This window comes from Balearica regulorum, chromosome 3 (genome assembly GCF_011004875.1).
Source record: "Balearica regulorum gibbericeps isolate bBalReg1 chromosome 3, bBalReg1.pri, whole genome shotgun sequence".
NCBI lineage: Eukaryota > Metazoa > Chordata > Aves > Gruiformes > Gruidae > Balearica > Balearica regulorum.
In genome coordinates this window covers 111,198,459-111,225,539 of record NC_046186.1, presented here as the reverse complement: position 1 = coordinate 111,225,539, position 27,081 = coordinate 111,198,459, and the positions used below count along the sequence as shown (strand labels likewise).

The 27,081-nt window shown below is 39.8% G+C and overlaps 2 long non-coding RNA genes across 2 annotated transcripts; both read left to right on the top strand.

The window, feature by feature from the left end:
* Window positions 1-16,724: 16,724 nt before the first annotated feature.
* On the top strand, window positions 16,725-20,190 carry LOC142601329 (uncharacterized). Its single transcript, XR_012834933.1, has 3 exons — window positions 16,725-18,069; window positions 19,448-19,549; window positions 20,037-20,190. It is a non-coding gene; the product is annotated as an uncharacterized LOC142601329 (long non-coding RNA).
* Window positions 20,191-21,842: 1,652 nt separating this feature from the next.
* On the top strand, window positions 21,843-25,901 carry LOC142601328 (uncharacterized). Its single transcript, XR_012834932.1, has 2 exons — window positions 21,843-21,987; window positions 23,526-25,901. It is a non-coding gene; the product is annotated as an uncharacterized LOC142601328 (long non-coding RNA).
* Window positions 25,902-27,081: the final 1,180 nt, after the last annotated feature.

Genomic DNA, 27,081 nt, shown 5'->3' with positions numbered 1-27,081 from the left:
CAGCCAAAATTGTTTTAGCAGGGCTTTGACAACTGAAAGTATTTGCATTTTCTTGAAAAGTAAAAGATGTTGATGAATGAATTTTCTAAATATTGATGAAAATTATGAGGGAGAGATGAGTCAAAAATCATTCTTATATGATGTGTATTTTCTCCCAGCAGGGAAAAATGAGAATTTTTATCTGAAGGTCGTGAGTGATTTGTGAGATTATGGAACTGAAAAAATTTCCTTAATTTTTTATAAATTACCTATCTTATATTTCCATTGTAAACTAATGTGGTATTATCCATAAATGAGATTGGTATTGGAAGAATAATAGTCATGCTAAATAGTGGCTGAGTCTCTTTGCATTTGAAGATGTCTTAATGTTGTACAGGTAAACAATGCTCAGTGCATGCAGAAATAAAAAAAAAATAAGCTAAAAGTGGTAAGTATGGAGAAAACTAAATTCACTGGAGAAAATTCAAATATGAACATCTAGCAAGAAATCTGAGTGAAAGTTATGTATTTTCTTTATACACTTTTTTGCTGGCTGACTTGTTTCTAAACTGAATTTAAGATACAGTTTTAAGTATGTTTTAACTTAGTGAGGGAGCATGAGTATATTTCATTATTCTAGGAGACACTTGATCAAAACAAACAAATATTGTACTGAGATCCAAGTAGGAAGTCAGGGCTGGATGGGGGAGGGGGGGGGGGATGGGCATGATTTGATTTCCAGATAAAATGGTCCAAGAAATTTGCAAATGTAAATTCATTTAGGGGAAATGCATCCCTGTGCCAAGAACTAGCACAAGCCCCAGGCACCCTTCAGGCCCGCTTAAGTCCTCTGTGAAGGCTAATTAGGTGCATAGCATGAATTTTCAATTCCAGATAAATACGCATTTTACAAACAGTCTGCAGAACAGGAATTATTTATTGGACATTTTTGTGAATAATTTGAAGTATAGGATGAACTCTGTCATTTTTAAAATCCATTTACAGATTGTTTACAAGTGGGTGCAGAATAAAGAATCAAGCTTAAGAAATATTTGTTAAAAAAAAAAAAAATTCTCTAGGTGTTAAAAAAAGCTCAGACATGTTTCATGGTGGGGGAAACGAGGACTCGCACTACCTTCAGGGAGCCCAGTGTCTCTAAAACCTCTCAAGTGTGCCATGATAAATTTTTTACTAATTTATTTTTTGGGTTGGAGCATGTTTTCCCCCTTGGGGAAAGGAGTGCTCTTAGTTTTGGGGAAGCATGTGGACAGAGTGGGATTTTTATGGTGTGGGAGGCCAGGGGCAGGCTCCTTGTTCATCCTCTTCCACTATGGGAAGGTCAATAAGAGTCTGACCCCACAGAATCTAGAATTAGTTCTATAAAAAACAGATGGTGTAAGGATACTCAATTTTTTTTTTTTCTTTTCACAAGCAGAATGAAGTAAACCTTTATAGCTTTCTAGTAAATGTTACGGGATACGTGTCAGGATGTATATGTTACGGGATACACTTTGGACGTACACGTATTCGTGCATTCCCATGCATGACTGCGGTAAGAGGCGTAAGACCAGCACACTCCTTTCCAAGTTGAATACAGAGCAACTGGGCAGCTCTTTTTTTTTTTAATAAATCAGCCTGAAAGCATAGGTTCTTCTACTTTCACGTACTTACCCTAATTTCTAACCATAATTAATTCATGGCTCGTTTATACTCATTTGTCATTGTGCCAATGTTTTACTGGTTGCTTAAGTAATTTTTCTGTCCCTTCATGTTTACATACCCAGATATATTTATAGGGAACAGTCATATCCCTTCTTAGCTATTGTTTTGAGAAGCTGAACAAGCCAAGCTCTTTTAATCTCTGCTTGTAAAATAAATTATCATTTATATTGCTCAAGCACACTTGTTTACTATGAGGTTATTTTTGTTCTGGTCTGCGCTTTAATTATTCTTTGACTTTCTTATTTGTTAGGAACAAACAAGAAAAAAAAAATTTGAAAAAAATCACAGGCAGTTTTTTCTATGCCAAAGCAGGCCTGGGACCCACAATGTTGGATATATAAATGACAGCTGGATAAATGTGTGCAAAAGCTGATACACTTATGTCGCTAGAGTGCTTTTGGGATGGGCTCTTTTAATACAGAATAGTACAGTGGATGTTAGAAAGTGACATTTGCAAATTCATACCAGGAAACGCCAACTCAGGAAAACAGTTACTTTTAAAAGCTAATCTGAGTAAGTTACATCTTTTGTGTGAATTCAGCAGGGAAAAATTCTGAATTCCATAACTATAGAGACTAATTGCTGCAGATGATAGAAAATTATTTCTTCACTGTGTGTGAAGTTTACAGTGACTTGGCGCTGAACGAAAAGGAAGATTTCCCTTCGGGTGGATATTCCACAACTTTAACGTATATGATTTCTCCCAGATGGGGACTTGATTGCAATCAAAAGCCTACTGTAAAAAATATCCATAAAGAAAATATCTGATTTGGTTTGTATTTGAAATTGCTTTTTCTCTATAGGTCAGAGGAAAACAAAACATTTTCTAAAATTATGCTTTATTTTGGGAATAATATACAGTGGTGGTATAAACCTTTGTGCAAGTTGCAGTGTCACCTTGTCCTCTGCCAGCTGATTTTGCAGTGCTGCCGCATCAATGGGGATGCAGGGCATCCTCTCTCGGAGGGGTCATTCTCTCTTAGGAGTGATGGATTTGACTGAACCATAGCGATACTCATGGGGGAGCTCAGAATTACAGCTCTGTGTGACTCGGTGGACATCTGGTTAACAATAGATGTTAATCCTCAGGTAGAGCAGACTTTTGCCTAGCTGTGTGTTGTGCTATCCTAGTGCAGTGCAATGTCACGTAGCTATAGCAGCAATGGAAGAAATATGGTGACAGTTATGTGGGATTTTCTCTGGAGTGAAACCTTCTGCTTGGCAGAAATTGGTAACACCAGTGAAACTTCAGGCAACAGCACCAAAGGGCTTCTTTCTTCTTGTTGGCTTACTCCTTCCAGTGCCCTGTTCATAAGCTGCTAGCTGTGCTTCTACCTCACCATAAATGATACTACTTTTCTTTTCAAAATCCATAAACAGGAAGAAAGAAGATTTTGGACACCACAATGTAGGACACAGAAAATGCCCAGAACCAGAAATAGTGGGATCGCTCTGCAGGTACCTGCAGTGCCTCTGTACAAGCCAGCCCAGCTCAAGAAGTAACAGGGCCATGTTTCCCGGCAAGATGCTCCATTTAATTGCTTGTGAGTTGTTCAGAGGGTTTACAACGTCACAGAAATGCACCTCCACACGTGGATGGCCACACTACTTTCAAACGCTTCCACAGCACCATACTGTCATGTGGCTTTAGCAGCTCAAAGCTGCAGAGGAGACATTTGGACTCTGCAACAAACTAACATATAAATTTATATTACAAAGGAATTTTTCACGTGACACAATAAAAGGATTCAGATAATTAGAAATAATCACACATCTCTTCCTCCTCCTCCTCCTCCCAATTTCTCAAATACTCAGCTCAACCTAGAAATTCTTCTATTTCATAAGTATAGGCTATGTGTAATTGTAATACCACCATATTCCTTTAAATGTCATCTGTGAAATGTTTTAATAACAGGAGGGTGCAATAAGGCTTAGACAACAATAAATAATGATTCAAGTGCCTCATCTTTACCTGCCAGTTTAGTGACTTGCCTTCACCTGTGTTTAGATCCATGCTTTTAGGTCATTCCCTTAGATTCTTCTTGGTTTGTGTGTCTTTAAATATTTAGATTTAAGTTTGGTGGATGAAATTCAGGTAGAGGCATAGGTTAGGTGGGGATTAGACAGCAGGAAGCTCAACATTGCCAGCTCTCTTGGAACTTCCACGGTAACTGTAAGTCCATAGGGATGCTCCTGGAGCTGCTGCTTCTCCTTCTTTCCTGGGACTTGGAATAAGGAGCAGATTGCAGATATTTCCAAGGAAAAAAAAAAAATAAATGTGTGATTCCTAGATGTTACAACTTCACTTGGCAGCCATCATAATGATTTGGTGGAAAGGAGACTGGAGAAAAAGCATAAACTCATTTTCCCATTATGGAATTGCCCGGTGCTGCTGAGGGCAGCGCTGGTGCACCTGAAGGGATGGGAATTCATGACACCTGCTTGCTAAATGACTGAACTCAGATCCTAGGAAATACTTATCTAAAGGGCATACTCTCAAGCTCAGTTATTTGGCTGACCCACAAAGATGCTGTAATCACAGTCATCCTTTGCGTTTCAATTTTAGATGTCTGGGTTTTGTTCTGGTTGTTTGGAAGTGGTTTTTTGGCTAGCATGTTGCAATTTTTATTGGGTTGTTTGTGTGGATTTTTTTCTATTTCATACTCTAATCTACAATGAAGGTTACAATTCTTAGTTTTCCATGGGCAAACAAGGACTGATGGAAGCTCCAGGAGTGATGGTTGTTATAAAAGCACACTAGCAACCCAAGGAATCTGGCTCTTCTCTTTATCAGAAAATTCACTGGAAGACTGTGATAAAACTGATAAACATTCTGGTCTTTTTGTTTGTTTGTTTGTTTCTTTGCCAGCACCTATGCTGTTTTTTTAATGGATGCAACTATTTCATAATGTGTGCTTTACATCATAGTACACTCATCATACCAAAATACCATATAACATACTTAGCAAGCACAACAGTTACCGTACAAAGTTTTTAAAAACAGGCAGCATACAATCATCGCGAGCAATCCCCAAACATCAATACATTGTATGTTGTGTTACGCTTCAGAAAGGTCATCAGTCTACAAGAAGTGGAGAAAGCCCCACAAATTTCCATTTCTTGGCTTGGCATTAGCAGCCAGCCTGTCAGACCTGGCCTTTAGAGACAGATCTGACCTACGGTAAAACAGGCGGTACAACGGGTGCCTCAACAGAGGGAATCACTCGATAGGCGGCAGATCTGCAAGCTTCTAAAAATATTTTCTTCAGCAGCCTTTTGCGCAGGATGTTTAGTATTCGTTTAGTTTTAGCCATTGCTTTTGTTCAGAAATGCCGCTGGCCTGATTCTGGTGTAACCCTACTGACTTTGACAGTGCTGCTCTGAACACCAGTGTCAATGAATTAAAGAGCAGATACTGTATTTCTAAATAAATGTGTGAGTCACCGCCGAAAACATTTTGATACCGGATGGGCACTCGACCAATTTGCTCAGAGTGCACTGGGTTGGAGTACATCAGCAAGCTCACGCTGATTCCTCCTCCAAGCATTTTAGCCGATGGAGCAATTTGCCTGACAGAAACTCTCTTGTCTGCCCGTACTCTTACTCTGCAAATAGTCACATTGATTTCATGGAGTAAGGTGCTGAGAATTTCTCTTGGGGTCTGGTCTGCAGTACCTCATTTGGATAAGTGTAAATTAGCCTGTTACTCGGGTTATCTGCCCATTTTGGGGAGCACAGTACAATTAGTCACCTCTCTGCAGATTACTTTGCCTCTGGGTGTGCAAATACTACCGCAAATTGAGTGGGAGGTATGGGAAGGAAAAAGATGACCGAGGCCATGCTCCTCAATCCCCAGAAAGTGATGCGAAATGACACTGCTGATGTCTTCCTAACTCCTAAAATTAATGCATCTTCACTGTCCAGCCAGTGAGCCAACAAAATAGCCTAATGAGCAGTATCAGGTTTAAAATAAAAAGATTCTTAATATGGGCTTTCCTGGATTTTCTATCAGAAGGTAAAATATGTCTTTGCTAGGAAAAAGTATAAATAGAAGTTGGAAATAGTTGAAACATCTTGTTTTGTTTTGTTTTGATTTATGCTGATCTTCATTTCAAAAATAGACAAGCTGATTTAAACGTTTTTCCTTTTAACTGACAAGAAATGCAATGTTTTTTAAGGAATGAGTGTTTTATAAAGGAAGCACTGACAAGCTGTCTCACTGCTTGGTACTGCCTGAATATCAAAACAGTTATTTTAAATGCCTGATCTACAAAAGAGTTTTGTTTTGCAATCCGAAACAATAAATAATTCCTTTTAGCATGTGGTTTTATTTTTCAAGGTATTTAGCAACCTGGCATTTTAGTGATGGCTGCACAGAAAAAGATGATCATATGTCAACAGCAGGCCTGTAGCTGTCTCTCTGTCTTGCTGTTCCCTTTTTTCCCCCTCATCCCTGTATATCTCAGATGACCCGATACATCATTATTTTTGTAACATGAGATAGAACATATGTCACACTTCTGACCTTAAGAGTAAAATGTGCTCTTATTAAAAGTGAAAACAACTACCCAAATGCCTCTTTTTTTGTAACCTACCAAAACGAGAAGCGCCAATTAATTGCCGCTTCCACAACTTAATGTGAACCCAAACTCTGAACGCAGAACTAATTGAGCTGCTTTTTATATTGAATAACATGGGCTGAGCAGGAGGTGATGTCAATCCTTGATTACCATTAATAACACCATTCTAATTGCCTTGAATATCTTGCTGTAGCTGTCAGCGAGGTGATGCTCGTATACATGACTAAATTTGGCATGCTCTGCAAACCCATTGCCACTGGGACCACCAGTCTGGCCAGCAGACTGGCAGGCGTTGTCTGATGCTTGCAGGGGAAGGTGCTGCAGTGCTGTGCAGACTATAACATAGGGCACGCAATACAAAATCGCATTATGAGTGGGGAGTATGGTTATTTATGCTTTAAGAAGATAGAAGATGTAGCGGCACAACCAGAGATACATTTTGTTAGCTAATTAGCAGCATCAATAATACAGGGCAATCGTTAACAAATATTTGCTGTTTAAAAGAATTTTTGTGGAGAGACAAAAATTTCACAGATTTCAGTTTAATATCATTTCCTCCTGAGTTTACCTGCACAGTTAAGCTGAAATGGATTAAGTTGATCTTCTTTTCCCATTATTTGCTTTTTCCCTTTTCTTGCCAGAAGCATCACATGAATGAGGAAGTGTCATTCTGGATGAACTTTCATTATATCAGAAAGCCTGATTAGAAAGTAAAGAACAGCTGGGCTACATATTTTATGAGCTTCTTTTGAAAGAAAGCTTTTTGAGCATATTGCTGTCAGTCAGTATTTCTATGGCTCCTTCAAGTTTCCTTTCCTTTCAACCAGTGTGTCTTCCTAATAGGCCATAGAGAACTTACCAGAAAAAAGAATGTGTTGAAAAACAAAGACCAATTTAATACACACTCTTCTATTTTTTCTCTAAAAGAGATGTCTGGGTTTCTGTCTTGAGCCTGGTACTAATCTTGCACTGCTAGTTGGGAGTGTGGGTCCCTGAAGTACTGGATCCTTTTCCAGCTCCACAGTTTCAGATCTGGTGGTAGATGTGTTTCCATCAAAGGACTACTGAGGATGTAGTTATGCTCAGCAAGTAAAGACTTTGCTGGCATCACAAGATTGATCTTGGAATATTTTTTTGAGCCTGGAAAATTTTACTAAAATAGAGTAATAGGGAAAAGCTGACTTGAGGGCATGCTATTAGACTAGACTCAGGAAAAGGAGCTTGGATGGCTTCCCATGGTAGAAGGCTCCTCCCCACTTTTTCACAGTGGCAAATCATTCAGTCTCCTCCATCTCAGTTGTCCCAAAACAACAAGACTAAGGTTGCTTGTTGACTTGTTTTGTTTGCTTGTCTCAACTATGTCAGCCTGCATGAGAGCAGCTCTGCCTTCCCTCCCTGCCCCCGTAACTCAGGCAGCTTCTTTCTCAGTTACGTTTTCATTCTCAGCTACCTTCTGGAGGCTGCTGCATTAAAAAATTAAAAAATCTGTATATGTCTTTGGATATAATAATGCCCATGAAGAAACAGGGAGATAGCCTGATTTGCTAAGTCTTCTTTTATTCTGCTCATGTGGCACTGCCCTAGGATGGCTACGTGGCAGAGATGGTAGGAATGTCTCTACTCTTCTTAGGAGCCAAGTGAACTTCATGGCATAGACAGGGAGACAGGATATTTTCAAACAGAATGTCATTGAAATGTAGTCAAGAGTCAACTCTGCCAAAGCAGCAGAGATACCATCACAGAGCACAGACAAGGGTGTCAAATTCATACACTGCTATATTCCCTTTTTAATTTTCACATGCTAATTGCATTTCTTCCATTCACAACTAGTACATCAAGAAGTTGGCTCTAGCTATAAATAAAAATTTTGAATCTTTTAGTATCTTTCAGTATGTAGGCAAATTGGTTTGTTTCCAGGGAATCTGTAAATCTTTCAGAAAGAAAGGTTGCTTCTTAAAATTTCACACCTTAAAATGTTAGGTGATGCTGTACATCAGAGAGGGATTAAACCCTATGCTGCAGAGTTTTCTATTAAGCAGGGCCTTTTCAATATAGAAAACACGGCCAGATATTTTTAGCACACTTTCTCCTGCCCTTCCCCCCATCTTTTTAGATACAAGCATTTTGGCTTGGAAGCTTAGCTGCGGAAAATACCTTCACTGTCGATTTTGCCCCTAATGAGCTCCTATTTTACAGGAACTTTAGGTAGTTTGCAGTGCTAAAATTAAATAGCACAAATTCTGAATTACTTCCTTAGCCAACAGCTCTCAGGTGCACAGGAAGAATGCCTGTTTTCTTTTGTTTTTAATAGAAATACAGCTGGAGACCCCACTTTGGGAAAATCAATGTGTCACAGCTTTGTGGCAACTACTAGTGGTTTGTCACTGACATCTTATCAATGATGCAGCCCCAAAGCAGTGAACATCATAGCCTTTGTACATATTTTATTGATATTATTGTATTTTCATTGATTGCCTGCCACTGCAATGGAGTTGTGATCTATGGTCTTCTGCTGCTTTTGCAGAGATGGACTTCTTGACCTGAAGGACCCGTCCAGCCTGGGGAGGGTCATATTTTGCAGCCTTGTATGCAACTTGACTTGTGAGCATTACTCCATCGAACTCATTGTCGAGTGAAAAGAGCAGGAACAGAAAGAAGCACAAGAGGGGACAGAGAGATAAAAGGAGGGGTAAAGAAGGATGTGAGTAATTTTCTGAGATTCCCAGAGGCGGGAGATTAGCTCATGATACTGCTTATGTAGAGTGTGTCTGGAGGAGGCATCTTGTTGTTGTTTCACATGTGTACGGTGATAGAGTCTGAGCTTGCAAAAGGGTGTTAAAAGACTTATGGAGTCTCGTTCATGAGAGGCTAAGGCAGTGAGGAGATGGGGAGGAGGCAGTAGGAGGGGATTTGTGGTGAAAAGAGAGCTCTCGAACAGGCTTTTATTTGCTCTGAAGTGCCCACTCAGAAACCTAACTTCAGATAGCACAAAACAAATACAAGATAAAAATATTTAAGATGTAAAATGGAGCATTAGTCACAATCTAATGATGTTTGCCACTGCACTGTTGATGTGCTCCCTTAAGAATATGCCAGTTTCTTCCAGACTTGCTTGTGATGTAGAAGAAAACATAACATAAACTGCTGACTTTGTCCTTGGTAACTACATACGTACACGTAACATTTTTTGTAAATGGTAAGCTAACTAGGGAGGTGTTGGCTTGATGAGTATATATAACCATTCACAAGCATATTATAGTTATATAAAGCATACTTATTTTGCTTTCAGGAAAATAAAAGCAAATAAATCATATTCTCTTGAATTCTTTATTTTAGTTGATCCTGTCATAGCAAAGAGTGTTCATGTTCATCTTTAACATGCTGATCTAGAATGCAGTTCAGAAACACTCAGCTTTGCAGGAAGCTTCTAGTTTTGAAATTTAACTGTGACTGAATCTGTTACTTAATATTATTTCCAAGCTGTATGTTTTTACAAGCACAACCTAAAATGGGAGGGGAGGGTGGAGGTGGCTGAATAAATACAGCTAACATGCTGCGAAGCAGAAATTTTGTAATGTAATATATGTTGGTAATATCATTAACTCTCTGATCTTCTGCCATTCAGAGCAGGGGGTGAGAATGGTTTGCAGCAGCAGCCGAACAAAGATGAAGAAAAAATGTCAGGCTAAAACTAGCTGCTGCATTATTGATTATCTGGAATTTCTGACTTTTGATTTGTATAACTGAATTTTCCCACAGCAGTTTGCAAAGGTTTGCCACTATAAAAAACTGTTTCTCATTACTGATTTTTGAAAAATGCCTCTTAACAAGGACTTTGGGTACCCTAATTCCAGTTTGAAAGCATCTCCTTTTCAAACTGATTCTATCCATTTTGAAAATGGATTAATTGAATCTAAAATCAGGAAATCAATCAATCTTTCTTTCTTTCTTTCTTTCTTTCTTTCTTTCTTTCTTTCTTTCTTTCATTCTTTTCCCCAAGACGGATGTCCCAACAGGAATAGCCAGTCCATTCTCATCTCAGACTCCAAGTTATCCAAATTAATGCAGTTCTATTAAAGAGTTTGGTGGCATCAGAGTTTCCATGGTTGAAAGAAAGTCTGGACAAAAGCAGTATCTTTTACACTGTACACAACCTCACTTTGTTTTACAACTATCGAAGTTAAGGATTTAAAAAACACACTGCATTGGCATAAAGATGAGCTAACACTTTTGTGTGATTCTGTTAATCTAGTTTTTCCATAATTTAATACAGCAATCAGACAAGAACAGTGCCTATGTATAAAGTAATGTATTAAGTTTTCTTTTGACTCACAAGATTAGAGAGCATTAGAAAGCTTGTTCACCATTAGCTTTGTTCCAGTTTTTTCCAGTAATGTTAAAAATAACAAAACCCCGAAGCTCCAAGCCTGTTCCTGTTTAAAATATTGCTGGTGGTCATCAGCTTCTTCAGGGGTTTTATTCATTAAAATATTTTAATAGAGCCCCAAATAATTATTTTCAAGAGTGTCTGAAGGGCACTAGAGATCAGTAGCAAACAATAAATTAACTGAAAAAGAATTTAACATAATGTCACACAGTGCAAATAATGGTATGAGTTACACTGACTGTAATTACCACTTAAAAAGGAAAACTGGGATTTGCATAGTCATCTAATAGGCTAAGTTCTCCTCTTAGATCAAGACTGAGAAACAGAAAGATTCTTCCTTCCTTTAAAAAGACTGCCTCTCCCGCTCTGCCTCCTAAAATTACAACTAACTGGTTTATTCATAAATGTGTTTTCCAGATGCCCAGTGTCTCTGTACCGCCCTGACTGTCCAGCAGCAGCATGGCCGTCTGTTAGAAGGTCAAGGCTCCACTACGCCCTGTGGACATCTCGCCCTCACGCTGAAGAAGACCCAGACACCTCCCCTCCCTTGTTGCTGTCCCCCTTCTCAGCTGAGCTGGAGGAGAGGCTTCAGTCGTGGGGAGAACATCAGCAGCGAGGAGTTTGGTCTCTCTGCCTTCAACATTAGCATAAAAATTACATAGAAATAAAAGTATCTACAGCATTACAAATGGATACTAATTATACAAGAATAGATCGCAGATGTTTTCTCATGATGAATGGCAGCTCACGCTGCAAGGATACTAATTGGTTTTAGTGGTAATTACTTTGGGACCCTCCAAAGCGCTCTCTGTACAGAACTTTGGGACCATCCAAAGCGCTCCCTGTACAGAAATACTAATGAGAGTCATGTTAAAATACATATCCAAGTTTCTTTTTGGAACCTCTTAGGATAATAAATAAATGTATTGTTCATTGTTTCTTGAAAGTATTGTATTAGTATGGAAATGTTACTCCATCAACCTGAACTGAGCGATTATTTTGCTGCTACTAGTGAATCAAGTTTTATGGTAAGGTTCAAGTCTATAAGCTGTCCTGATCACTAGTAGCAGACTTAGTTTATAAAGGCACGGTGGTTCTATTTGCATCTGTGACTACTAGCCAGTAGTCATGGGGATGATTTTTGGCCAAATGCATCAGTTCTATAATGTCTGCATGGGGATGTAAGAAAAAAGACGAAGCTCACACCTTCAGCAGGCAATCCTCTAGGCATATAGCTTGGGATTTTGCTCCAAAGTTGAGGCAGGAAGCATCTGATATTTTTTTTTTTTTTTTTTTAAATACTGCATACCAAACCTTCTTGAGAGCAAAAATACTTTTTTTCTGACATGGGTGATACTGCATATTGTTATGTATCCCAGTCATATTGCAGTTTAGTCAAACTGGAACAGTGGCGAGCTTGGTATGGAAATGTTTTTGCCATATGTGAAAGGAGAGCTTTAGCATCAGTTTATCTAGGATGAAAAAGGAAAACGTGAAAGCTGCATGTCATTTAATTCTGAAAAATGACCTGACCAGATGTCAAAATTATTAAGAAGCAGCATGACAGCCCTTGGATGCCAACCCTTGAAAATAAGACAAGCAAGACAAGGAGATATTGAAATATGTGGACTGAAACTAAACTCTGTGTGTGTTTTTTCTTAAAGGGGAAAGAAAAGTCTGTCTATAAATATTGGCTTTATCATTTGCTTCCAGCAGTCATAAATATCAGTTGAAATTTGCCAAATTATGGGGAGCTGAAAAATTTCAACCTGTAACTTTGGTGATCTGTTAATGAAGGCTATCTTGGATATATCCCCCAGAGATATTTATAAAATGAATATGCTTTTTAAAAGGGCTTTAACAGAGGAGAGCTTTGTTTGCCCATTCCTTGCTGTGTCCCATTCTGTTCCCTAACAAAGCCCATTGGTTGCATAGGATGGACCGGAGGTGAGTGAGGATGTGCAAAAGCTTCATTGACTGTCATGTTACTGATAGTCAAGGTCTGAATGGCCCCAAAAAAGAGCTCTTACACTTTCTTATCCCATGTATAGGTTATGTACAGGCATTTGCAATCTCACCCATAATGTTGGCAATGCAACTAGATAAATAATTTAATGATAATACTTACTGTTCTATTAAGAAACTTTTTGCATTTTTTTTATATGCAAAACACTTTATAAACATTTCTCAAACTCCACCTTCCACAGATAGGGTGCTGCAAACAGATGTTTACCCAACACTGAAGAAAAAAATAGGAATAAGCAGGGAAGTACTTATATCCTCTATTTGGAATTGAATCTCTACTCTGTGACAGAACAACAAACCGCTTAAACACTGAATTGTTCTGCAGTGCTGCTGTTCATTCTATTTCTATTCTAGCAAAACTAATAAAAAAGCTTTATAGGTTTATATCTGCTGCCCTATTTTTAATTGTTTCTTTGGTGTAATCAGATCTTCATTGATTGATAAAAACACGAATCTTCCATTTTTCTGCAAAGATAATTGATTTTCACCATTTATTTCCAAAGCAAAAAAATTAGAAATGCATTTTTCTTAAAACTTTTTATAAACTATTTTATTCTTTGCTAGTAAAAGTTAATTAAGAGCAACATTATTTTTTTAAGCATCTCCTAGCTGTAGCATTTCATTTATGAGTTGTATTTACCATCTTTCATTACAGATGTCAGTCATGAGCTTCCAGAAACCTAAAGTTCAAGAATCTCATGTTTGAAAGTTATATCCAGAAACTGAATATCAACGTTTCTGTAAAGAGAAAAAGGAAATAATATATGGTAATAACATATTCAGTGTGAGAAATCAGTCAAAGGAACAGAATTTTTAAAGTAATTTTATCACTCGTTTGGCGGAACCTATCAGTTCCTCTGGGCTTTCCTTTAGGCCTGGTTCTGCCAATATTACTTGATTCAGGTCTAGCTAGTACTAATGCAAACCTCCATTAACTTTAGTCAATATTAACTGCCTGTACTGATGCAGACAGAAATGAAGTCAGATACCATGCAAGAGCCTAGGCCTCTTTGGGAGAGGAGGGAGAGCGGTTATGGTAAGACACAAGATGACACCTTGCTAGTAACAGGTTTTGAGCTCATGTCCAGCCAGCTGAAACCATGGAGAGAGGACCTCGTGTCTGTCTGCATGCCATCCTGTGACCATACCCTGCATAGTTACTCACACACCAGTGAAACAAGGGAAAGGAGCAGACTCCCAACTTCTAGTACAGAGTTTCTTGAAGCAGTGATGTTTAAGGGGCTAGAGAGGTAAAGACGTGTGAAACAGGGCAAGATTAGACAGACTTTTAAAGCATGACACTCGACCCATGAGCTTTTTCATCCTATTTTCTCTCACTGTCCTGCTGAGGTGGGGGAGCGAGAGAGTGGCTGGGTGGGTGGCTGGCTGCTGGCCCAGGCTAATCCACCACGTGGCAGAGCAGAATCCCAGGCAAACTGCGGATGTTCTCCATACCTTTATGTGATGAAGGTAAGTGCTGATCTGAAGGGGAGGAGGGGGTCCATCTGCACAACCAGAGTCAGCACTGCAGTTCCCATTCTATGTTGGTTAGGACTCATGACCTCTGTCCTCTCTCCCGACCCCACTGCTGACCACTCATGCCTGCCGCCCCGTCCTCTCATCCCATCTGTCCCAGGCCACTGTCCTCCCAGCCCTTGTGGTTTCTGACAGCTGCTTGCTTGTCTCTATCCAGACCCTGCTGCTCAGATCTGCGTCTCCATTATCCCTCAGATGTCTGGTGCAGTGGGCTTTGGGCTGGAACGGAGGACAAAGCACACAGTATAACGTACCCACCCATGCAGCCTTTCCTGTTCCTCACCGCCTCTCTGAAGCTCTCCTTTGGGGGGTCTTACAGCATGGCTGCTGCTCTTTCACACCTTCGCTTTGAGGTAGAGCCGGATCAGAGAGACAGCACCCATGGTCACACAACCTGCCCCTCTCTCTGCCATCCTCTTGCAGCACGGTGTTTGTGCATAGGATCAGCAGGGTTCTGCCTTGCAGAAAGGGTGAGCTGGGAACAGGCTCCCACACTGTCACGATTTTACCCCAGCCAGCAGCTGAGCACTGCGCAACCGCTCGTTCGCTCCCCCCCGATGGGATGGGGGGGAGAATCGGGAAAGTTGAAGTGATAAACTTGTGGGTTGAGATAAAAACAGTTTAATTAGGACAAACAAAAAAAGGAAGATGATAACAATAACAATAACAATATATACAAAACAAGTAATGAACAGCACAATTTTTCACCATCTGAAGTTGATGTTGCGCAAGACCCCGGCTGCTGTACCAGGCCCCCAGCTGCCGTGCAAGGACCCCAGCTGCAAGTGGAACATGACGTCATATGGTATGGAATATCCCTTTGGCCAGTTTGGGTCAGCTGTCCTGGCTGTGTCCCCTCCCAGCTTCTTGGGCACCCCCCACCTTCTCATTGGCAGGGCAGTACGAGAAGCTGAAAAGTCCCCGAATGCTTGGCAACAACTAAAATATCAGTGTGTTATCAACATTGTTCTCATCCTAAACCCAAAACACAGCACTACACCATTTCCCAGAAAGAAAATTACCTCTGTCCCTGCCAAAACCAGGACAGCCAGCCACAGCACTTTAAGGTCCCCTTAAGAGAGACATACCTTGCTGTTGGGAACCGGGGATCTGGCTTGACCTCCAAAATAATACAGGGATCTTGTCCAGGCCCTCCTACTGAAGCCCAGGAACACATGCTGCACAGTGGCAGATCTTCCAGGAAAACAACAATCTTGATGAAACCCAGAACTAGAGACACTGCCACTTTCTTTAGTAATATATTATAATGGTAATTAATCTCACTGGTAAAAGGTGTGCCTTTCATTTTAATATGTCTGGCTTTAACTCCCACTTCCTTGTCCTTATTATGATTTTTTCATATCTCACTATCTCTCATTTTCATCAGTATACTGATACCATCCTTTAGCAGAAGTTGTCATTATCAATGGTAAAATAAATGTTTGATTTTCTATAAGCAAAATAATAATAATTAAAAAGAAGCCATTTATATAATGTTAATACACTACTTAGATCAAGGTCCTCAAAAGTGGAGAGCATTAAATGCCATAATAAAAAAATCCATAATTCCAATAAAAAGAAATATTTTTTTTCCAAGAGAAAAAAAAAAAAGGAAAAAAAGTTCTGTATCATGTAACTAATATCAGCTTGGAAGAGGTTCAAAGGCTAAGAGGTTTAAAGGTTGGAAATATGGCACAAGAATTAATTTTAGGATAAAATCCACAAGCCTTCATTCTTTTCATAATTCTTTTGGAAAATAATATATTACAAGAAAACTGAGATCTTGCTTCAAATGATTAGTGATGGAGGATGAGGTACGTGACCTGGGCAGGCAAGACACCATTCAATGTTTAGTAGTGATTGTCTTTAGGAAGAAGAGCTCATGGCATTTGGATGGAAGGGTGTACGTGTAGGTAAAGAGGGCAAGTTGTCGAAAGAAGACTGGCAAGGTTGGAGGAATCCGTACAAGCCAGAGGGTGTGCATGTGTATGCATAGAAAATACAAGATAAAAAGAGGAGCTAAGTCGCACATCAAAATTGCCTAAAGTCAATTCCTGTCAAACCAGCTTCTCAAGTAGAAGGGAAGCATTCAGGCAGCTTTAGTCTCCCCAAGCACCGACAGGACCCACCAAATAAAGCAACAAAGACATTTTAATTGCCAGTGGATTGTCACAATTTTTGGTTTCAGTTTGCCCTCCAAATGTGTATCAAACTATTTCAACTCCTTGTCATCTGCATGTCAGGACGGATATTTCAGAACTCCGGAATCAAAATGCTGATTTGAACAGAAATCCTGACTTCACCATGAAGAGATTAGAGGGAAAACAAGAGGTTTTATGACTGTGCAAGTAGGCCTGACTTAAATTTGGGACAAGGTGGTGATGTTGTCTCATGGTCAGCAGGTACGCAGAAGACCTAACTGTCTTCTCACCTTTGTCACTTCCACTGCTAGATGGGGGACAAATCACTTCACTCTCTATGCCTCAGTTCCCTACCTGTTAATCAGTATTAGAAAAGATGGGTGGTGGTGGTGATGAAATAAAAAGGGGTATAAAGAAATAAAAAAAGTCTATTTGATCATCTTTCTATAGTATTTCGACAACCCTGATGACCTAGGTAGGATGGTGATGATAATGATGAATGCAATGCAATCCCTGGCGTTACCTCAGTGTGTGGAAGAGACTCCTCTCATTTCAGATCCACAGTCCCAATATTTCTAAGAGCAAATAACCACCAGAAGACTAATCTTGCCATGATAATGTGGCATTGTGAAGTAATAGATGCGACTACATTTATTTGTGCCTTTGAAATACAGTCTGAAAAATTGACATGCCTGTAGTTTCCATTTGGAGGTTCACTTTGCAGAACAAATAGCATGGGAACTCTGTTGCCCTCTCCTAAATGGGTCAAACAAGGTCCAAAGGGTAGGACTCAGCTGAGCACTGATGGGCAGGAAACTTCTTTCTCATGAAAAAAATATGAGCTTTGTGCTTGTTACTCTCAGCGCTGTTGATTGCTGGGGTCCTGGGTTCCAAAGTCAGCGTTTGGCAGCATCCTGATGGGCAGCTGTGGTGGTGCAGCGCTGTGTCACAGGGTGGGTGAAGCTCAGTAAATCAGGTTTTGATTTGCATTGCAAAAAAAAATGATTGCTTGTCTTCAGACAATCTCAATGATGTTGTGGCAGAAGCAAATTGGGTTCAAAAAGCTGTCTATGACCCAAATTCAAAATCCCAATGCTGGGTTGATTCCAGAGAACTGAATTTGAAAATTCAGAGCTGTGGCTCTGTGTTGGATACATACTCAAAACCAGCAATGGCATAGGGGAATATGAACCAAACTTACATTAGCAAAAGTGAATGGAAGAAAATAAAAATAGAAACCAATATTTAAAAGAGCCAGATCATCTGAATTATTTGTCTGATGAACGATGAATCTGTGAACATGGTGCCAGTCAGAACCATGCTTACAAACTAACATAAACTTTTTTTTCCCCTTGCCCTGCCTCTGGGTTCTTGAGTACATCCTGGCTGTAACATTTTGATGGGCCTGATACTGCATGTCTGAGCAAAAGAGTTCTTGTAGAGATCCCCAGACTGCTCTAAGTGTCCTCAAGAGCAATACAGCTATGTGAGCCCAAAGCAGGGTCTGTGTTAGCTAGTGCTGGCAAGTGACAGGTCTTATTAGTGTGCGTGGAGCACAGTGTAAATGTGTCTATGCTACTTTTGTCTCTGGGAGAGCATCTCATCGTGGCATTGCTCTTGGCGATGTGGATGCAACATCTCGTATGGGTGCTAGTATAAGAATGTCTCTGCGTGGGATAAACACACCCAGAATATAGAGGTATGGAGAGAGTGTTTTATTTCTTCTTTCTATAGTCTTTAAAATATTCTGGACAGTTTACTGTGGAGTTATTTTCAATTGAATAAGAAGGTTATGAACTTAACTGATAGATGTGTGGGGATAGGTCTCTCAATGTGATGAACCAGAACTCCAGAATCCTGATGCTGAGATGCTTTGCCCAAATGGTTTTTTTTTTGTAGGCATGTTCCTTAAATTACCCTTGGCTCTAAGGTCATGTTTTTCTTCTAGCCATACAGCTGGAGAGCAGAAGGCATAACGAGCCCCTGCCTCCTCTAGCCCCCATAAGAATGGTCGTGCCTTAGCCCAGTGACCTACATGTAGGAAACCTACATCCAGGTAAACCCGAGGCTGACCCTCTTTAAACCTTAGCACGTTGCCTCCTGAATTCAGGGAGCTTGTGAGCTTCTCCTAGTCAGAGGCAGCTGGGGTTGGTAGGGTCACTAATAGCCTCTGTGCCCATAGCACTTTTTGGATCCAGGCACCAAAAATATAAGGTAGAACCTCCACCCTTTGAAGAGAAACACTGTTTTGTGCTCTCCATTGCATTGTGTGCTGTTAGGGGATGCACCCTCTTGGCGCTTCTCTTTTTGCACAGCCCCTAATGTAGGGGTTCGCTAAATGCCACAGTGTAGCCCTTGGTAATTCACCAAATAAAAAGGAAATGTAAATATTACGATGGTGTGAACACTAAGTATTAATGCACCTAATAAAATGTTTGCTGGTGGAGCTCTTTCACTTGCTGGCAAATGCCATGACCCATATTATTCAGTGTATATTAAACAAGCTGTCACCTAAGCATATTTGTGAAAAATAACACTGGATGAAAAAAGCACTTCGGGTATTTTGAATGTCTGCAGCATTTAATGTCTGCTTGCTGTATTTGCCAGAGCCAGCATAAAGTAAGTGCACCAGACTACAAGGACAGCGTCCTCCTGTCAGTTAAGGTATCCATATACTGTCAACTCACAGTGCATCATGAATGCAGATTGTCCCATAATTTAAAAGTATTGTGCAACATGGCAGGCTCACAGTTTCTGAGGTCTTAAGTACATCATAAAACCACACTGATAATTGTCCATAAAATAATCAACAACTTTAAAGTATGAATTTCTGGGGTGAAAACTAACAATCTGTGGGGAGGAAGACATGGAAACTTTCCATCCTCTCTCTTCCCGAACCCCAAAAATGTAGGTAAAAAAGGTGTGAGATTTGGAATAGACGATAAAACTTTTTTACCTGCGGACTCCTAGTTCAAATTCAATTTAGGCTACCAGTCAGGGAAGGTAATTAGCTGACAGCTGTTCTGTGACCTGCATAGGAGAAATTAGCTAATGACTGTGGTCCATTTTCTTTTTAGCAGACAGGTACCTGCATCTCATCCAGAATGAGTCAGTGGCCTCCCCGGTGGTCCCACAGCAGCCAAGGACATCCTGGCCACGGAAACAGACCTCATGCCAAGGTGCTGACACACACACACACGTGCGGACGAGGTCACTGGAAGAATGGAGGACAAACTCTGCACTTCTTCCAGGGATGCGAGTCCTGCCCCAAGTGTGACACCTGCTTTTAAAATTGTGACGGGAGGAGGTAGGGGTGGCTGATGGCACTGATGAAGAAAGATGTTGCCCAGGAGTAGGGTCCTTGCCTGCCACCCACCACTACCCCGACCTGTCCTGTGGCCGGAGCAATGCTTGAGGGAGACGAAGTCCATTCCATCTTCCCTGCTGGGAAGGCCTGAACCAGGAGGAGGGTCTTCACCTCAAACTAGTACTTAGGGCCGGGGAAGCTGTAAGGCAATCCCTCATTTGGGGGATATAAAAATCAGACTGCGGTTCCATAATATTCTCACTGCAAGACCTTTCACTTAATAGTCTTTAGACTGTTTTCTGTCTTTGCATTTCAGTAGCGGATTTCCTTTCCCCTTCCTCTGTCATCTCTGACTGCAGATTCTTGGCACAGAAGTCCCTGGCCCCCGCTGCATTTACTTTTCATTAAGAATGGATGGAGGGGATGTTGGCTCAGCTATGTTAAAAAAGTCTTTTCTGTCCCCAACTTTGTGGCATTTGATCTTTCCTGTTATTTTTGAGCTATGGTGCTTCACAAAAGTAAGTTCTTCATTTGATTTTTCTTTGCTTTAATTCATACTGTGTGCAAGTACAGATGTAATGTGGTCATGTTGACTTCATGTCAGACCGGTAGACAATTCCTAATTTTATTCCCCACTATTTCTCCCCATCATATCTATCTCAGTTTCTATTCCACATCTTCCCGGAGCCATTCAAAGGCATCATTACTGGAGAACTGTCTTTGATCACTTGAAATAGACTTAAATACTTTCTCAGTGAATAGGCAGACATTACTTCATATCTCAATAAAGTAACTGCTGCTCTGACATTTAAATGTCATTTTGACACACTCCTGACCTATATGTCTTTGTTCCTTTGAAAAGCTTCAAGGCTGATGTCATATTTAAAAGTATTTAAATCAATCTTAAAGGGAAAAAAAAGAACAATTGTATGACACATTCTAGGGACAACTACTTTTTATAAGCACAGAGAATCAGTGATTCTTGTTCAGCATTAATATTTAATAAAGATTACAGAATACATCCTAGCAGATATGAAATTCACTTGAACTTTGTGAGCCCAGAAATTTGCTTTGAGAAAAAAAAAAAAAAAAAAGAAAAATAATGTCATTTCCCAAACCTAGGAGTGAACTTTTCTAGTGCTATACATATTGTTTGAGAAAAAAAATTCCTTTTCTTTCCTAGTATCAGAAACTACTGAAAGCATCATCACAAATATCTCACATTCCATGAAATCACTTAAAGAAAAATTTTAATTCAGTAGAATTTGGCTTTTCTTAGAACAAATCAGTGACTCCAACTGGGAGACGAGCAAGTCTGCGAGTGGTATCTAAGATCTGATCTAATCTCTGAATTGATCTGTCCAGAGATACAACTAGGGATGTTTTCAGGATTAGGATTTCCACTTTTTCACAAAGGGAAGAAGGACATCTGAAACTGTAGGAACAGGAAGAGTTCCAGAGAGAAAGTGTGATTACTACCTGGAAGCAAAAAGAAACAGCAGTTAAAAACTATTTTTTTTGTTCACTTTAGTAGGATAGCATGAAATAAAGCATTTATTTGCATTTGCCTGTAATCCGTTAAAATAACAGGAAAGAAATGTTTAAATACATCAACAGCTGTATAAGTAATACTGTCATTATTCCAGTCATTTCCAGATTACACAGGAGTAAATATGCATGGCAGTAATCTTTATACATTTATTTCCTACTAGGCTGTGTATTTTATCCACTATCTTTGCAACATCATTTACAATCTTCTTCTTCCTGCTCGTCATCCAATTGGCAAGTTTTACATTCTGTATATGTTGGCAGAGAAGATTTGGATTTTGAGGCAAAAGCCAATTTAAGTGCAATACAACTTTCTAAAAGACTTGGCTCATTTTCCTAACCCATGAGGGCATGAAATGAGATAAAAATAGCTGGGTTTGCCTGTTTCTCTGAAAATGCCCTTGACAGGTAAGACACGTCCAGTAGTTCTTAGCTGTTCTTGTTTTTCTTCTGAACTCGGGAAAACAGGCTGTTGTGGACACATTTAAAAAATATTCTCTTGAAAAATCTGTGTTTTCCATAAAAGTTAGAAAACATCATAGCACATTTAAGGCCAGTGGAAGTTTTATTGGAAGGTTTATATCATTGAGTGTTATTTTCCTCTATTCTAGGATGCCAGGTCTGGAGAGGAGATATTTGTAGCTGAGCTTCTCAGTGAGGTCCAATCAAACACTAAAGGCTCGCACATCTGCTCTGGCTCCAGCGTTGTTCCCCGAGATGCTGTGAGGTGGCCCTTGAGACTTCCCCTGCACGTGAGGCAAGGTAACTGATAGAGAAGTGAACGTTATGCTGTGTCCACGTGCCACAGTTTGCAGAGGAGAATGTGCAGTTTGCATGGGAGAAGCGATCACAGCATCTGTATGTCCTAGTAACCTTGTGTAACCAAAACCAGGCTGTTACAACCCTGTGTTGTAAGCACACAGCAGCTGGGACCTCATACAACATAAACTGGTGCGATTTGGGAACTACTCGTAGGTCTGACTGTGTGAGGAGGGAGGCGTGATCTCCTGCACTCCTGTTTCAGTCTGAAAGTCGTGTACCTGCATTAACACTTTTGCAAGCCAACGTATCCCATCACCCAGGTTGGGACGCAGGTGACGCAGCTAGTGTTCGCTTGCACCCATCTGCAGCAAAACAATACCAAAATCTAGCAAATGTAATCGCAATAGCGAACGTGTATCTACAAAAAGTCAGGTGCTGTTGGAGAGTTTAGTTGGAATATTCTATGTTAATTCAAAGCTATGTACCAAAGTACAATTTTCATCGCAGGGCACGTGTGGAGAGTAGTTTTAGGTTGGTGCTGTTAATGACACAGAAAACACCAGTGTGGGGTGTTTTCAAATACAGACTGCTGGGCACGGTCACAAAGTACAACAGAAAGTCTTACATATGAAACAAAAGAAATCAGTGTGCAGAACGTGTATGAAGCAGTAATTTACATGTTTATGAGAGCCTATAAATTTTTTTATTGTATAAAAATAGGTTTTCAGCTTGTCTGCCCCTGAATAAGTCTTAAATAATAAAATTTATTTTGGATGACTGATTATAGGACTCCAACCCAGGCACTTTAAATCACATCTCCTGTCCACTTTAAGAAACAAAATGATTTTCCAGCTTTGACATCATGTATCAGGTTAAGTTTGAGTCGTAATGTAGTGGGGGCCCAATTCTGTTAGCCTAGCACGTAGCCATGAGGTCTGTATTTTTAGTGTCATTAAAGCAGCCTTGAGCATAGCAGAATAAAGCTGTTCATCCAAGAGTAGCAAGTTACTTTTTGGTCACCCGGTTAACATATTTGGTTATTGCTTGCAAGAAGGATGGCAGATGAGGGTGTTGTCCTCTATGTGCAGAGAGATCCCTTCTATTTGCTACCAGGAACGTTTGCAGGAAATTCCTATTTTCCCTGTTAAGAGTTGTGTTTCTCAAACTCTCCATAGTTTAACGGGCAGGCTGCAACCCAGGGACAGGCTTTTCAAGGATACAGGTAACAAGAAGGGCTGTGCAGGCATATCCATGTAATTGTAAAGGCAGATTACATTTTCTTATTATCTCTAGGCCTTGTCAGATTATTTGGTAAGCCTGTTTTTATTAATGCACTTATAATGGACAATGAAAGGCAGATGGAGTTTGGATAAATTCTCCTTCCTGGTGCAATATTGCAGATTAAGATGTGCTAAATTTATTATGCACTATAAATGCAATGTTTTTAATTCAAAGAATATCACAACTTTTTTTTTGTATTCTTTTTCTGTTCAAAATAATTAACATGAGGTGTGACAGCTCTTTATTTTCCCATTTAGGAGGAAATGCAAGCACCAGTACATCTCCCTAACTGACTGGCAGAAAAAAACCCAAAGAGCTGATTACTGAGCAGTCCTCCTTCTTTTTCCATGCTGGACATGTTTGCATGCTGCAGAGTCCCTCAAACTGCCATCTCTCTTCATGCTCATCGGCCTCAGAGTGGAACTGAAGGTGGGGGGGATGATTCCTCTCCCTGAGGACACTGACATTAGCAACAAGCAGTCAGTCATAAAGGATGCAACCAGAAAATGACAGTGGCACTTCCTAAATATCAAAGCAGCTATTCTAAGACAGAAACAGAAGTATGTGTTGACAATGTTAGAAGATGAATGGCTAGATACAGTCAATTCCTTTTACAGAAAAGATTATTTTTCACAATTATTAATGTAATATTTTAAATTTTATTTGCTTTTTGCTTTTTTCTTCCTTCCTTTTCCCCCCTTTACTATGATACTTGAGATTGGCTGCCCTGATTCTTCTATGCTTTTATTCTGCTTATTCATTTGTTGTCCAAACTTCTTACAGTTCCCTAGGAGAAAAAAGCATCACCTAGGCAATGCTAGCTTTTATTCTTGCTTTGTACCACTTGTGTCCTCTGAGCATCCATTTAATACAGGCACTTCTTGGGTAAATGCCAATTACTAGTTTCATTATATTTCAAGCTTGAATATATTTGAGACACATCATGCCTGAAGTTAACTATCTACCATCTGATTCCATTCAGTGAAGGAAGCAGCCTACGCATTAACTCAGTTAAGAGCCAGGCACATCCGCTTGCTGCTTCATGTAGCCATGCATTGGATTTGATCATGTATTATTATTTTGCGTCTATTTTGGTTTATGTCCGGATTACACAGTGAATGAGTTACTTTATTTCTTACATTTCCAGGTTAGATGGTAAAGTAAACTGCCATGTTTCTCTCTGCATGCAGTGAATACATCAGCTGCAGTTCTTCGTACTGGGGATACTAATTTTTCAAAGAATTTATTACCATCACAAAATTCTATGAGTATAAAATTGAGATATGACTGCAGCGAGAGTAATCTTAATGTTTTCTTGGCTAATGTAAAGAAAAGTCTTAAAGGAGGGAAAAATTTACTTTTGCTTTACATTTGCAATCCCCAGGCAACATTCAGTCATTTTAAAATTATCCTGAGTTGTTTAAACAAAGTAGTAGCTTGTGTTCTTCAGAAATAGCTTTTGACACATTATCTTGCTGGTGAAACCTGTGTACTTAATGAGTCAAAGGGAATCGTTTTCCAAAACCCTCAGATATTTTGCATGGATATTCATCATTATCATTATCACCAGTCATCCTAGTGAATACCAGGAAAGCTGTGTATTAGTCACTGTGAAAGGTGCTAGGTTGAACTATACATCACTGCTACCTTCTAATAGACTTTGAAACAGGATAGCAAGATTTACATTTTTTTTGCATTTTGGAAAATCAGATGAAGGCTCTTTTTAAAGTCCACAAGCACTCACCCTGCCAAATTAGCAATGATTCTTTGCCATTTCATTACGGTGGGTACGAGGGAACCTTTAGGTAGGGAACATGTTGTCCTTGCTTGCACGTGGGAGTCAGCAGTTGGGGTTTGTGATTACCACCTGCTGAAGCATTTAGCAGTCCCACCTGGAGGACCTGGTGAGACTATTTAGCAGTGTTGCAACAGACTGAAGGAGCTCAGTGGCAGTGCCTACCCTGTCTGTGCTTCAACAGGCTTCTCTCTACACTCCCTAGATGCTGTAGACCTAGTGCCTGAAAGCTTCCTAAGCATGGTAGCTCTGCCAAACTGTGCAGCACTGAGACTGTGATTCTTCTTTGCTGCTGCTGCAGTAGTTGGCAATTGGTATGGTACAGGAGTCAGTGCAAACAGCAAAAGAGAAGATTATAAACGTCTTTGAGAGGCTGGCCAGACAGAGCCTCCCCTCAGTAAGGTGCTCCCTTAGAGTGAAGGTATCTAGCTGCTCATTACAAGTCTTTTCACATGCTGATCCCAATCAGTGGAGAAATTCTGAGTTATTTGGGGGGAAATAGGAGAAATCCTGAAGTCCTTGAATCAGAAGGACTGTAAAAGCTTATGGGCAGGCCCAGAAACCCGGTTCCTGGGGTTCCTCACCTTCTTAAGTGGACAGATTTAAATGTGTCATCACCTCCAGCACATCAAATACAAGAAATTTTCTCCATTCAAATAAAGTACTTCTTTAAAGGTTTTTCTGTATCAGGTCCTACCAGCAGAGTGGGTCTCAATTCAAACCTGTCTTTTTCTCCTTCTTGATGCCATTATACCCAGATATTATCTGAGAGGGATTTTGTAGTGGTCATGGATAAGTAGTTTCAAATTAAATTTGGAAGAGTTTGATGCTCAGAAAACAATTATTCAAATAATCTATTATCCTTTGCTAATTTGATTGAATTTTCTTGGCTATAATCCAGGTAGGTAGCCATAAAAGTAATAGGCTCAATGGAGATAAAATAGTTTAAGACTATGTTGTCAGGTATCTGAAAAAGCATAAGTGATGGTGTCAAACAACAGTATATATTCTGTATTCTTGACTAATATGGAGCTTACAAAAAGATTTCTAAGGAATTTTTCAAACTATCATACATTACTACAACACCATTACAGAAACTTGTGATTTTCATTTTCACAAGCTCCAACAGCATTACACCTACCTGTACTGATTTTATAATCTGTATAAACAACACTAAAGCCTTGCTCCCCTACTGGAGGAGTAGAAGAGGTCATTATCATTTGGTTAACGTGCACAGTAGCCATATCATCATTGTACTAAAGTTACTGTTACTGCAGTCATATATTATTGCTATAACGCAATAAGGACTCTGGAGTATTGTGGATGGGGCTCAGTGAATGATCAACCACCGATTATTCCAGCCTCTCACTGGCCACCTTCTCTGCACAGGGACTCCTAGGACTAAGCCCTCTACCTGATTCACCTGTTCTGCAACTGTGTCGGTCAAGTCACAGCTGTCTTTCATACAGACTTATTAGGCTTTGTTTTCTTGTTTGTGGGAAAAAAAAATTTAAAAAGGAATTGTTTTTTAAAAAGTTCAGGTTTTGCATTAACCAGACAAGTGAGAAACACCCATTCTCAGAACTAATCTGAGACTGTCATCATATTGTTGATTTAATAGTAAAAAAGATAGGATTTGAAAATTAATATTTATAAAATCTGACCCAGAAATCTGACCAGAATTCTGACTGTTCATGCAAAACAAGTCATCTCTCTTTACTACTTGCTGCTCTGGCTTCCTCTCTAACACTCGGAATGTTTCTTCCATCTGTTTTACTTCACAACTTCTTGCTATATTAACCATAGTTCTCCGCTATGCAGTGAAAAGTGAGAACTCTCCTTGGCATCCTGTCTTCACGGTACTGCCATTCTTGCTGAATTCAATCTCAGTGATACGCGCTGGCTAGATTCATGTGTAACATCTAGTTGTGAGTAGTCATCTAATAAACAATTTATATGTACCTCAGTGAAATCAACATACCAGCATTACCTTTACTTCACCTTTACTACATGGATTT